This window comes from Euprymna scolopes, chromosome 14 (genome assembly GCF_053919585.1).
Source record: "Euprymna scolopes isolate OS-2025 chromosome 14, ASM5391958v1, whole genome shotgun sequence".
NCBI classification, from domain to species: Eukaryota; Metazoa; Mollusca; class Cephalopoda; order Sepiida; family Sepiolidae; genus Euprymna; species Euprymna scolopes.
In genome coordinates, this window is record NC_136495.1 from 73,543,679 (window position 1) to 73,558,004 (window position 14,326).

A 14,326-nucleotide genomic window follows, 5' to 3' on the forward strand; every position below is an offset into this window, starting at 1 on the left:
TCCAAATCTCAATACGCCTTGTGTCAAATTTCGAGTCTCTAGACCGAAAATTGACAGAGTTATTTGGTAGGGAATTTATACAGACAGACATACAGATAGACAGACAGACACACATACACACACACACACATACACACATTTTCACTTTCATAGATATACTAGCAATCCCCCCCAGCTTTAACATTTATTGTTTTGGACTCAAATAACCTATATCTACATTTTACAGCGTTTACACCCAAAATTGGCGAAGGAGTTTGGTAGAATTCTCAAAGGTCAAATCCTTGAACTCTGACCACTTAACAACCACATTTCTGGTCGAAAACTGATTAAAAAGATTTTCCCTAATCTCAATAACCCTTACGTCAAATCTTGAGTCTGTAGACCGAAAATTGACAGAGTTATTTGGTAGGGAAATGTACACAGACAGACAGACAGACAGACAGACAGACAGACACACATTTCCACTTTCATAGATATACCAGCAGTTCCACCCCGCTTTGCTCGGACTCTATGTACTGTTTATAACTTTCTGTGCATATGTATATATTAAAAAGTGTGCATATGTACGGTAATGCCTTTCTATAAAATATGCTTCCTTAACTACTATAGAGAAAAGTTGGTAGAGGCAGCAGAGGTCGAATTTTTTAAAACTTTAACCCCAATTTTTACCCCTTAACATTTATTGTTTTGGGCTCAAATCAAATTAAAATGTTTGACTCATGTCCAAGTAACCTATATCTAAAATTTCAAGTGTTTAGACCCAAAATTGGCGGATGAATTTGGTAGAGCCTGACCTTTTGTCGGCCAAATTTTCGACGAAAAACTGATTTAAAAGCTTGCTGCATGTTTGACCACTCTTTTTGTAAAATTTCAAACGTTTAAACCCAAAATTGGCTGAATAGTGTGATAGAGATCGCAAAGGTCACATCTTTTGAACCTGGACACCCTGGCAGCCAACTTTTCGGCCAAAAACCGATTAAAAAGCTTGCTCTATGTCTGAATACACATTATGTAAAATTTCAAATGCTTTTAGAGTTTTCAAGAGTCAAATCGTTGAACTTTGACCCCTTGATAGCCAAATTATGGCCAAAAACCGATTAAAAAGAGTTTTCTAAATATCAATATCCCTTGTGAGAAATTTCGATTCTGTAGACTGAAAATTGATAGCGTAGTTTGGTAGGGAAATGTACATACTCAGACAATTTCACTTATATATATATATATATATATATATATATAGAGAGAGATATATATATATATATATATATATATATATATATATATATATATAGAGAGAGAGAGAGAGAGAGAGAGAGAGAGAGAGAGAGATTGTGCATTGACAAAGATTAGAGGCTGCTTTTGTTGCCTGATGAAGTCTATTTAGACTAAAACAGTAGATTTATTGCCGCGACTAATGGTAATTTTGTTTACCTAAATTGCATCGAATTTTATGTATGTTTACAATTATATAAAAGCAAATTTGCCTGTATGTGTGTGTGAGTTCGTTCTCTATGGACTCGGAAACGGCTGGACCGACTCTTTTATTTTGATTTGACGTGAAGGTACTTCATGTGTCTGAGAGTGTTCTTGCGTGGCTTTTGTATCGGAATGCGTCTGATGAGTATCGAAAATCGATAATCGAAAAAATCTGATTTTAGAAGAAGGTTCGATTTTGACCAAAATGAACACTTTTATACAATCTAACATCACAAGTGTATTTGAAAAGTTTTATCAGAGCACAAGCAGAAAGTCTGAAGCTAATAAATCAATTGTCGGTTCTTTTGTTAGACAGGGGCGCGTTATAAATGGGCGTTTCTTTTAAAAGCACACTTGAACCATGATATTTGATTTTTGTACGTTAATCTTAACGTTAAATTCAAATGATTATGTAAAAATAATTTCATAAAATCAACAATTGGTTCTTTGATAAAACAGGGGCGCGTTTGAAACGAGTGTTTCTGTTTAGAGCACAATTGAACCATGATACTTGACTTTTACATTTGAAATTTTAAGTGAAGAATAATTTTATAAAATTTTAAGTGAAGAATAATTTTATAAAATCGGCAGTAGATCTCATTCACACCGGGATCGTCTTACTTAAGATTGCCAAATCATATTGTGTGTGTGTGTGTGTGTGTGTGTGTGTGTGTGTGTGTGTGTGTGTGTGTGTGTGTGTATGTGTGTGTGTGTGTGTGTGTGTTTAAAACAAACAATAAAATAAATTGGTAAACATATAACTATATAAAAAGTCGTTTTGTTTTATGTCATTAGTTTGGGGTGAGGAAAAAAGTCCAAAAAGTAAAATCAAAATGTTATTTGATTCCAGTTCTGAGTGTGTTAAAAAAAATTGAGACTGCCGTAAATAGCTAAAAGCGGAATTGAAATAAACTATATATATATATATATATATATATATATATATATATATATATATATATATATATATATATATATGTGTGTGTGCAGGGTGACCCCCCCAAAAAAAAACAAAACAAAAGAGACCATCTATGCTGTAGAACGGAGAAAAATAAGAAAAAAAGCCCAAAGACCCTAGTGCTTTGATGCGATATTTTGAATAAAATAAACTAGTTATGACCAAAGTTTTATTTCATTCGGACAAAACAGTAAGAAATGGGGCCTAATTATAGCTGGGTCCGTTTTTTATGGGGCACCCTGTATATCCAGAGGCGGGCAGCTATAATTAGCCGTCATAGCAAGGTTCAATGGTAACGAACCCACATCATAACTTTTGAAGACTGCTTTTATTCACTCATCTAAGCTCAAAATATTCTTTTTCTTATTTGTTTTTAATAAATAAAAACAGTATAAATCCAATATTTCGGGCGAAATTTTTTTTTGTTTGCTTTTGTTTTTTTTTTTGTTTGCTTTTGTTTTTTTTTTTGTTTTTTTTTTTGTTTTTGTTTTTTTTTCTTCTTTATTCTAGAACTATCGAATGCGGTTGATATCCGATCTCTCCTAGTGTCAAATAGAGAGAATAAATAATGTCTAGATTCTGACTAGATATCACGCTCGTGACATGTGTGAAGGTAACAAATACAATATTTCTATATTGAAAAGCGCCGTAAATATATATATATCAAATTCGATGCTCAAAAAATTATTTTTCTTTTTATGTTCAACTAGCAGGGAACCCCGACGTTGCCCGGGATTGAATGAAGGTCAGCGAATGTTTCGCACTCTCAATACTTTTATTGTAATCGAAATCATTGAAATCAGTGAAATTCGTCATTCAAAGCGATTGATTGCCTGCTCTAGTCGGGAACCCAGCGCGGTGCACTGGGAGGAAACTTACATGCTTCTCCGCAGTGATTTTGTCCGAAATACATTTGTAGTCTTCATTTCACTGTAGAGAACCTGCTGTTGATTTTATGAAATTAATTTATATAATGACTTGAATTAAAGTTAAAAAAAAAACAACAAAAGTCAATTATCATGGTTCGATAATACTCTAAACAGAAACATTCATTTCGATCGCGCCCCTGTCTTATCAAAGAATCTACTGTTGACTTTATGTGTCTGGCCTTTCTGTTTGTGCGATGATAAAACTTCTCAAATGCACTTGTGATGTTAGGCTGTATAAAAGTGTTAACTTTTCAAAATCGGACTGTTCTTTTCAGTGGGATTTTTTTTTCGATTATCGATTTTTTGTATTAATGGAGGGAGGCATTCTGATACACAACTTGAGTAAGAACATTCAGGCCCACAAAGAACACTTGTGTAGAATTTCATATAAATCGGTCCAACTGTTTTCGAGCCCATATGGAAGGAACACGCACACAGTGGCTATCGCTATCTCTACTATTATATAAAAGGAACTTTGTGTGTCTGTGAGTTTGTCGGGTCTCCCTGCAAGTATATATATCTATATATCTATCTATCTATATTTATATATATATATATATATATATATATATATATATATATGTTTAGAGGAGATGGTAATTAATAAAAACTGAAAAAAGTGATCAATACTGTTGTAGAGCAAATATGCGTTTTATTTTTTGTTACCGTATCTTTCTGTTAAGTTACATTATTGTTTCGGCTACACGGCCGTTTTTTTTTTTTTTTTTTTTTTTGGCCGTCTGTGGCGTCCTCAGACTTTTACAGAAATGTTCGCTATTTTGGGATGAAAGAGTGGAAGAGTGAATGAGGTCAGGGGGGTTTGCGAGGAGGGCGGAAGAGGGAGAGAGGAAGGGAACAAGGAGGGAAGTGGAGGGGGCGTTTGGTATGTCGATAATGTTTTAGTTTTGGGATTTAAGGAACGTGTGCATACGTCGATGTATGTATGTATCTGTGTATGTGCGCATCCATACCTACGCCCGCGGACCCAATCTTAGCACCTTAAAGGAAATTTGACGCAAGCGAGATCAACGCAGGGGTCTATGCATGCAGGCGCACATATGCACATATATTTGCACGTCAGGGCGAGCATGTATGTGTACCCGTGACCGTTTCTTTTAAGTATATATGTGTGTACGTGCGCATGTGTGTACCCGTGGCTGCGACCGCTAGCTGACCCTCTCCAAACAATTAACAACAAAATAAAAACTAAAAATAAATAAACCGAATCATAGCCCCCCCGCCTCCAAGCATAAGCGAACACCCAACAGCTCAAGACATACTTACCAAGAAATCACCTCACCAACGAGACGCTAAAAACTAAAAAACTTTAACACCAAGACTCGAATTTTCAAGTAACCCCCCTCCTCCACACCCACATATTCCCCTTTCCCTCATGTATCCCTATGCCCTCAGCCACACCAGAAATGAACTTCCCTGACCCTCCCCCACAAGTTCCTTAAACCCCAAAACTAAAACATTATCGACATACCAAACGCCCCCCAGCTTCCCTCCTTGTTCCCTTTCTCTCTCCCTCTTTCGCCCTCCTCGCAAACCCTCCCTGACCTCATTCACTCTTCCATTCTTTCATCCCAAAATTGCGAACATTTCTGTAAAAGTCTGAGGACGCTACAGACGGCCAAAAAAACGGCCGTGTAGCCTAAACAATAATGTAACTTAACAGAAAGATACGGTAGCAAAAAATAAAATGCATATTTGCTCTACAACAGTATTGAGCACTTTCTTCAGTTTTTATTAATTAACATCTCCACTATATATATATATATATATATATATATATATATATATATATATATATATATATATATATATATATATACTAGCATTGGTGCCGGCGTAAAAAATAAAACGTATATATATATATATATATATATATATATATATATATATATATAAATATATATAAATATATATATATATATATATATATATATATATATATATATATATATATATATATATATATATATATAAATGTAAATGTTGGTTCGTTCGGAATTAATTGTCTAAAAAACCACTGGACGGATGGCTTCCACGTTTTGGTATAATATGTTTACTATATCCATGTGTGTTTTTATATGTTTCTTTTTAATTATAACATTATACTTAATTTTTCTATGATAAATAGGTGGATTTCTTTGTACCGAGATGCCATTTTTTTTATTTAGGGACAATTATTTATTACCGCTTCCTGTCACGTGACCAGTGTTACAATTTAGCGGTTTTTCTGCTATATCTGGAGATTTCGGTTACAATCTAGCGGGAAATTCTAGAAAATCTGGAGGTATTTGGAACCCACACACCCGCATTAGATTATTAAGAAATAAAGAAAAGCGCTTGAAAATATTCAATGTAAGTAAAAAAAAAAAAGTAGCATTTATTGGCTTTGGTAACAATTATTTATTGATTATTTGTTTTGTTTTTCACCTTTTTTTCGACTACCCATTCTTAAATCTCACTATAAAATCGATTTTTCCAAGTACATTTTACGTGGGGGGGGGGATTCCAACCTCCGAAGTTTGGGTTTGTATTACTGTACACATAGATTCGAAAAAGTTGTCAAAAAACAAATATATAACAAATAAATGTTATCAAAGGCAAGATAAGTTACTTTTCTGCCAAACTGGATATTTAAATTAACCACATGTGGTCTCAAAATGAATGACGACGCTCAAAGTGTATACACATTTTGACTCCTCCCTTTACTTAAAAATTCACCAAAAATCAGGAAATTAACGAATTTTAATGAAAATTGCAGTATTTTTCAAATAATGATCGCAGAATATAATGAATTAATTATTTTTACTTAACTCATAGTGAAAATGTTTTATTTTGTTTAAACAAAAAATACCTTTACTAAAGTTATGGTTTTCAGTAGTAAATAAAAAACGCAAGAATTTCTTTTTGCTTTTTTTAAAGCATCGTAATTTGTAACAATAAAAAATAATTTTTACAGTAACATTACGAAAAAAGCCCCTAAAGTCCGTATTAATGTATTCGATATAACTCGAAGAAAAATGAATTATCGGATACTATTCAGGAAATTAAAGATTCAATTAGATTCCTATTTCAGTCACCTAAATTATTTAGGGTGAAATGAGTTTAGGAATTTATAGCCAAACCTAAATATTTTTTTTTTTTTTGGTAAATATCCAGATACGCTACTACAGAACACCGACTACTCTAATTTGTTTGGGGGGAGGAACAAATATATAACAAATAAATGTTATCAAAGGCAAGCTAAGTTACTTTTCTGACAAACTGGATATATTTTTCGTGTTTTTATTCAATGTAACATATTTATTCAGCTCGAAAAACATACAGTGTTTACCGATGTATTTGAAAATTCAAGATGGCGTCTCACACCCTCTTTAACACCGTAAGTTTGGAAAAAGGTGTTATAAATCAAAAACTATACAAAATACGGGTTTGTATTACTGTACACATAGATTCGAAAAAGTTGTCAAAAAACAAATATATAACAAATAAATGTTATCAAAGGCAAGATAAGTTATTTTTCTACCAAACTGGATATATATTTCGTGTTTTTATTCAATGTAACATATTTATTCAGCTCGAAAAACATACAGTGTTTACCGATGTATTCGAAAATTCAAGATGGCGTCTCACACCCTCTTTAACACCGTAAGTTTGGAAAAAGGTGTTATAAATAAAAAACTATACAAAATACTATTAAAAACACGCCGAATGTATGTCAACCTATGTCACAGTAACATGTATTGAGCGAGTTTTTAACAATATTTTATCCGGTTTTTTATTTATAACATCTTTTCCCAGACTTACCGTGTTAAAGAGAGAATCAGACTCCATCTTGAATGTTCCAATACATCGGTAAACACTGTATGGTTTTCGAGCTGAATAAACATGTTACATTGAATAAAAACACGAAAAATATATCCAGTATGGTAGAAAAGTAACGTATCTTGCCTTTGATAACATTTATTTGTTATATATTTGTTTTTTGACAACTTCTTCGAATCTGTGTGTACAGTAATACAAACCCAACATATTTATTCAGCTCGAAAAACATACAGTGTTTACCGATGACTTGGAAAATTCAAGATGGCGTCTGATTCTCTCTTTAACACGGTAAGTTTGGGAAAAGGTGTTATAATTAAAAAACTATACAAAATACTACTAAAAACCCGCCGAATATATGTCAACCTATGTCACGGTAACATGTATTGAGCGAGTTTTTAACAGTATTTTATCTGGGTTTTTATTTATAAAACCTTTTCCCAAACTTACCGTGTTAAAGAGAGAATCAGACGCCATCTTGAATTTTCCAATACATCGGTAAACACTGTATGTTTTTCGAGCTGAATAAACATGTTAAATTGAATAAAAACACGAAAAATATATCCAGTTTGGTAGAAAAGTAACTTATCTTGCTTTTGATAACATTTATTTGTTATATATTTGTTTTTTGACAACGTTTTCGAATCTATGTGTACAGTAATACAAACCCAATATGTTACATTGAATAAAAACGTGAAAAATATATCCAGTTTGGTAGAAAAGTAACTTATCTTGCCTTGATAACATTTACTTGTTATATATTTGTTTTTTTGACAACTTTTTCGAATCTATGTGTACAGTAATACAAACCCCACCGACCACTCTAATTTGTTTGGGGGGGGGGTGATGTTGGGGCGCGCGCGCACCCTAACATCACATCCGCCCCCCCCCCAATGTACAAAGTAAAATCTTCGGAAAATGTTAAATGGTGTTCTAATTGGTAAATGTCGGTGCGTTACTTAAGGAAAATTTGAAAATTCGATGTTCCAGGTAAAAAAAAAAAAACAGATAAATTAACCCCCCCTACTCCAACTTCGTGTGCTTTCCTTTTCTTATGTTATTTCTTTTTCAGATAATTTTAAATTTTCCACCCAAAAAGCGCTATAATGTATTTTTGAAAATTAGAAAATTCTATGTCCTGGAAAAAAAAATCCCCTCCCCCCAACGTAGTTTGCTTGGTGAAGCCGTCATGTATGCTACAGCGTGCATGCGCGTAGCATAAACGGAAGCTGCAAAATGGTGGAAAGAAGTTCGTGGGTTCAGGGGTAAATACCATGCAAACGGTAAATTTGCCCCAAGTTTGACTATCAGATTCGTTGTCAGCGACCTCAATTACCTATACAAAAACAAATTAGAGTGGTCGGTGTTTTGTAGTAGCGTATCTGGATATTTACCTTTTTTTTTCCTTGCTTTAAAAAATAGCATTAATACAGTAAGTTAGGTAAACTGACTTTTTCGTTTAAAAAATGGAATTATTTCCCTTTCGTTATTAACTTTTTTTTTTTTTTTTTTTTTTAAAGTACAATTGTTGAGTGTTACTGTTTTGATTATATTCGTTTGGGGGGCACAATTAAAAAATTAAGAAAGATTAAAATGAAGCGAAATTTAAGTTTCCGTTCCATTTTTACAACAACCGTAAAACAGTGCATACTCAGCAAGTTTTATCGTAATTTATAAGCAAATTGAAACACTAAATCAACATTTTATTTATTCTTTTGCATAATTAATGATGGAAGTATTTTTCTGTTTATTTTCTTAACATCTGTTAAAAAAAAATAAATAATTTGTACATTCTCTTGAAAAAAAGAATCAAACTTTTCTCTACTTTCACATGTGTTCCATTTTAACAAGCCACAGCAACGCGTGGCCGGGTACAGCGAGTATATATATATATATATATATATATATATATATATATATATATGTATATATATATATGTGTGTGTGTGTGTGTGTGTGTGTGTGTGTGTATAATTTCCAAATAGTCTTAAAAGCAAGCAAGGATTCCATCGTCCGGAAAATGTCAGTCGAAATACTTCCGAAATTTATTAGAAGCAACTTTGAATTAGAAGCAACTTTGAATTAGAAGCAACTTTGGTAATTTTCGAAACCATTTCTGTTCTTTATTTTTATTCGATTTGTCTCGTGTCAATCAACCAGCTATAGATGGTGATAGTCTGTACCAACAATTTATTGTACCTATTTACAATGCCTCACCACGGGACGGAGTTAGACACCAGGGTCGTTTTTAACGTGGAGAAAAGGTACAAAAATACAAATTGTCTCAGTCGTTTGGAGGAAAAGATTGCCATTTTACCCATGTTTGGGTAGAGGAGCCCGACAGCTTTATCTCTTATTGGAACGCATCATCATCATCATTATATAAATCCGAAGATTTTATTGTTAGCATTGGTTTCCTCGATATTTTTCAACATCCTATATGAAAGTGATGTTTTATGGAACGAACTGGATTCGAACTTGGGACACTCCAGTCGTCAGTCCGTGCCGTTAACCACTTGACCAGTCTCACCTCCCAGGTTTATGTTAAGTGTAAGTAAGCTTTATCTCATCTTAGAACGCATCATCATCATCATCATTATCATCATCATCATCATCATCATCATCATCATCATCATGTCGTATGAATCCAAAGATTCTATTGTTGGCACTGGTTTCCCCGATATTTTTCCAGTTATAATTCTTCCTAGAAAGGCATCGGGTATTTATGGGAGGAGCCACGTGTAGGTTGCCAACATCCCAAGTGAAAGTGATTTCGAACTTGGGGCTGAACCACCGTTACACCCCCATCCCCGGAAACGTAAAATGTGTACAATAGAAGGGGGTTCAAGGCTATTTTCTTGACCCGTTTAGATCTCGGCACAACATAACTGATTTATAAAATCAGTTTGCGATTATAAGGCAAACGTGGACAAGTGAGCATTTGTCGCTGACACAGATGTTCAATTCGTAATGTGGTTTCGTTGTTAGATAGGAATTGCGTCATTTTTCCTATTCATCCGTTATTTTGGTCAACATGAGCTGATGCGATTGGTTGATGGAAGGAGTGTCTCACAAACATGCTTCTTTATGTCTTCCTTTTATTCCTTTGTTTGTTTTGATTCAATTTTTATGTCTTGTTAAACAAAAACACAGGCGCGTTTTTGTTTTAGTTTCCTATGTTTCCAGTAGACTTGGACTCAGCGGATCAGCGGTAATTTCGGTCGCAATCTCGAGTGCCTGTTTTTAGACAACCGGATTTTGTTTTCACAGTAACAACCGATACGTTTCGCTTTCTTTTCATCGGGAAGCAAATAAATAAAAACAAACATTAAACCGAACTTTTACCATCTGAAAATACAGTGGAACCTCGAGATACGAAAGACTCTGCTGACAAAGTTTTCAGCTTACGAAACGTGATGTTAACATTTTTTTTTTTTTTTTTTTACCCTACATACGAAAAGTTTTTCAGGATACGAAAGATACGAGTGACAAAAAGACTATTTTTAAGCGCCTATTTTTTTTATTTTTATTTTTTTGAAAATTTTTCTAAATTCTGGCTTTCATTTGATTTTTTAAAATTATAGTAATTTTCTAGAAATACCTACGTTGATTTTCATCTGGAAAACATTATTTTCTTAGACTTACCTCCCCCCCCATTAAACTTATTTTAAAAATTAAAAATATCAATGTACGCATTACAATTTTTAGAAGATTTTTAGTATATAGATTGCAGAATAATTTTCTGTTTTAATTTCTGTTGTATACCTACTGAATTTTTTGTAAGAGGTGAGCTAGTTTGTTATTTTTCTTAGACATCGCAAATTCGCTGTTAAAAAGTAAATAATCCATTTCACTTTGAATCCTTTTTCTTCCGCGAGTCTATATGCCCATATATTGGATCTAGGGCGTGACCTTACGAGTAACGATTAAACATATCGCTCAGTGTGTTTGTTTGTTTGTTTGTTTTTGTGTTTTTTTATTAAATAGAATTTTATATTTTGATGTCAAAAAGTTTTTTTTTTTAAATGAATGTATTAACAGTCAAGAGCGCGAACGCGCATATGGCAGCAGCAGCAGTTGTATGCAAATGACCAAGCCGTGTGCGAGGAGAAAGAAAAGAAAACGGCTATAAAAAAGAATAGCGTGGACTCTTGAGGCTAGAGAGCGACAGGAAAAGACGCGTCCACGAACAAAGGCAGGGTACCACATGTTCGGCAAGACCCAGTTTTGTTAAGCATGTTGGGATACAAGAAGAAATTTGAACAAGATATAAGGCGTTATTCTGTAAAGTACATGTAAATAAATGTCTGTTCTTTCACTGAAAACCGGGTAAGTCGAATTCTTTGTCTTTGTTTCCTTGCGACAGTGTCTACATGTTAACACGTGTGTAATGTTACATATGTACTATTTGGCTCTTGTTTCATTCTGGTTTTGCCCTTATTATAAAATTTAATGAGTGCTTTCATAGGGCTTGGAACGGATTGGACGCTTTACATGTAAAACGCCTTTCAGGATATGAACATTTCAAGATACGAAACCAATTAATTTCGTATCTAGAGGTTGCATTGTATAGTTAACAAAATTAACTAAAAGCCTTTTTTAATAGGATTAAATAGATTAAATAGATTAAAATTAATTGATTGGTTACTTCATATTTTAGTTTAACTTTTTCATTCTATTTAATTGTAATGGACATGTCTTTTAGTTCATAAAAAAAGTTTTGGGGCTTGTATTACTATACACATAGATTCGAAAAAGTTGTCAAAAAAAAACAAATATATAAAAAATAAATGTTATCAAAAGCAAGATAAGTTACTTTTCTTCTTAACTGAATAATTGTTTAGTGTTTTCATTTGATGTAACATGTTTATTCAGCTCGAAAAACATACAGTATTTACCGATGTATTTAAAAATTGCAAATGGCGGGACACTCTCCGTTGAAAACGGTAAGTTTGGGAAAATGAGTTAAAACTACAAAAATACTGTTAGAAACTCGATCAAGATATGTTACCGTAACCTAGTCTGACATATATTCGGTGGGTTTTTAACAGTAATTTGTGTATTTTTTTTTTTTAGTTTTAACTCATTTTCCCAAACTTACCGTGTTCACCAGAGAGTGCCCCGCCATTTGCAATTTTAAATACATCGATAAACATTGCATGTTTTTCGAGCTGAATAAACATGTTACATTAAATAAAAACACTAAGAAAAAATATGAAACGCCTTTCTAACTTTAGAGATATAAAAAAAAGTGAAGCATTTTTAGTTTGGTTTGGTTGTTTTTGTTTTACGGCATATCAACCCTTTTCAGGTTATTTAATGCCGAATCTAAAGATTTTGAAGAAAATTTTTTTAATAGAATATATTTGTTTTCAAGTCTGTTTCTATTTAACCCATAGTTGGGACCCTAACAGGTACTACCACTCCGGGTCAGAGTGGGCCTGAGAGCAATGGCGATTAAAGGGTGGCTCCACACTCCCCAAAGGCCGCAAGCTGGGGCCTCACCACTGGATATAGTTTAAGGTCATATCCAGGACCGAAGCATTTTTGATAGGAAGCAGGAATAAATGGTTTGTATATGTGTGTCTGTATGTGAATGTGTGTGTGTGTGTGTGCTTCTGTGTGTTTGTGTGTGTTTGTGTGTGTGTTTGTTTGTGTACATGTGCATGTATGTACGTGCGTGCCTATGTGGTTATGTGTATGTTTGGTGACTGATATTTCTCGGACATTCACCTTTTTGGCTAGTAAGAAATTGTCACTGACATAGATGCTTGATTAGTAAGCCAAACGGTTTCGCGGTTACCAATTGCCTAATTGTTTATCTCTTCCTTTTTTCGCTAATATTAGGTCATGGTGTTCGTTGATAGGAGTGGCTTCACGAACGCATGTCTTCTTTACTTCCTTTTATTTTTGTATTGCTTTCGTTTTGATATATTTTTTTTTATTATTTGATCGATTGTTTGGGGAGAAAACAGACAGGTTTTTTATTTGCTATGTTTCGCATAGTCCGATATTTGAGTTATGCACATAGTGCGGCGCAGGGTTAGCAGTGTCAGAAATTTCGTGAAAATAGTGAATAATTCCACCCCATCTTTCCAAGCTTATAACTCCTCGAAAAATGTAATTCAAGCCCTAATTTTTTTTTTCAATTAAAGGAGTAAGGACCAAGGTTTTATTTAAAAAAAAAAAAAAAACAAAACAATGTGTTTTTTTTTTTTAAAAAAGGTTTTAAACTTCGGACTTTACAGGTAAATTTCTAAAAAACTGATTTTTTTTTTGTTTTAAATTTGAATATATTATTTATTGACCTTTTCTCTTCAATTTGTGATATATAAACCTATTAAACATAAATTAATTATTTACTTTTTAATAGACATTTCAAAATGAGAGGCGTAAATTATTCGACCCCCTATCTTTCTAAGCTTATAACTCCTCGAAAAATGTAATTCAAGCCCTAATTTTTTTTTCAATTAAAGGAGCAAGGACCAAGGTTTCATTAAAAAAAAAAAAAAAAGACAAAAAGAAAAAATGTGTTCTTATAAAATAAGGTTTTAAACTTCGGACTTTACAGGTAAATTTCTAAAAAACTGATTTTTTTTTTTTGTTTTAAATTTGAATATATTATTTATTGACCTTTTCTCTTCAATTTGTGATATATAAACCTATTAAACATAAATTAATTATTTACTTTTTAATAGACATTTCAAAATGGGGGGGGGGCGTGAAAATGGGGGGGGCGTGAAAATGGGGGGGCGTGAATTTAAAAAAAACGTTTGTCTAAAATATTATATTCGGTTTATTGGAAAGAACATAAAATTTCACATTGACCCTGAAAATATCGTAAAAATAGAATCAATAGAAAAATTTTGATAGATTTTTAAAATTTAAAAATTTAAAAATATTGAGTTTAAAAATTGAAAAATATTGAGTTCGGAAAATTCATTACTGTTTTAAAAAAAAAATAAAAATATTTTTATTACTTTTAAAACAACTGTAATAGTTTATTTTGGAAGTATAATCCATAAAGAAAATAAATAACCCACTTTTAACAGAGAAATTACGAGATTTTTATATTGTATTCGCAGTTTCGTGTTAGGGGTGTCAAAAATTCCTACAAAAATTCTGA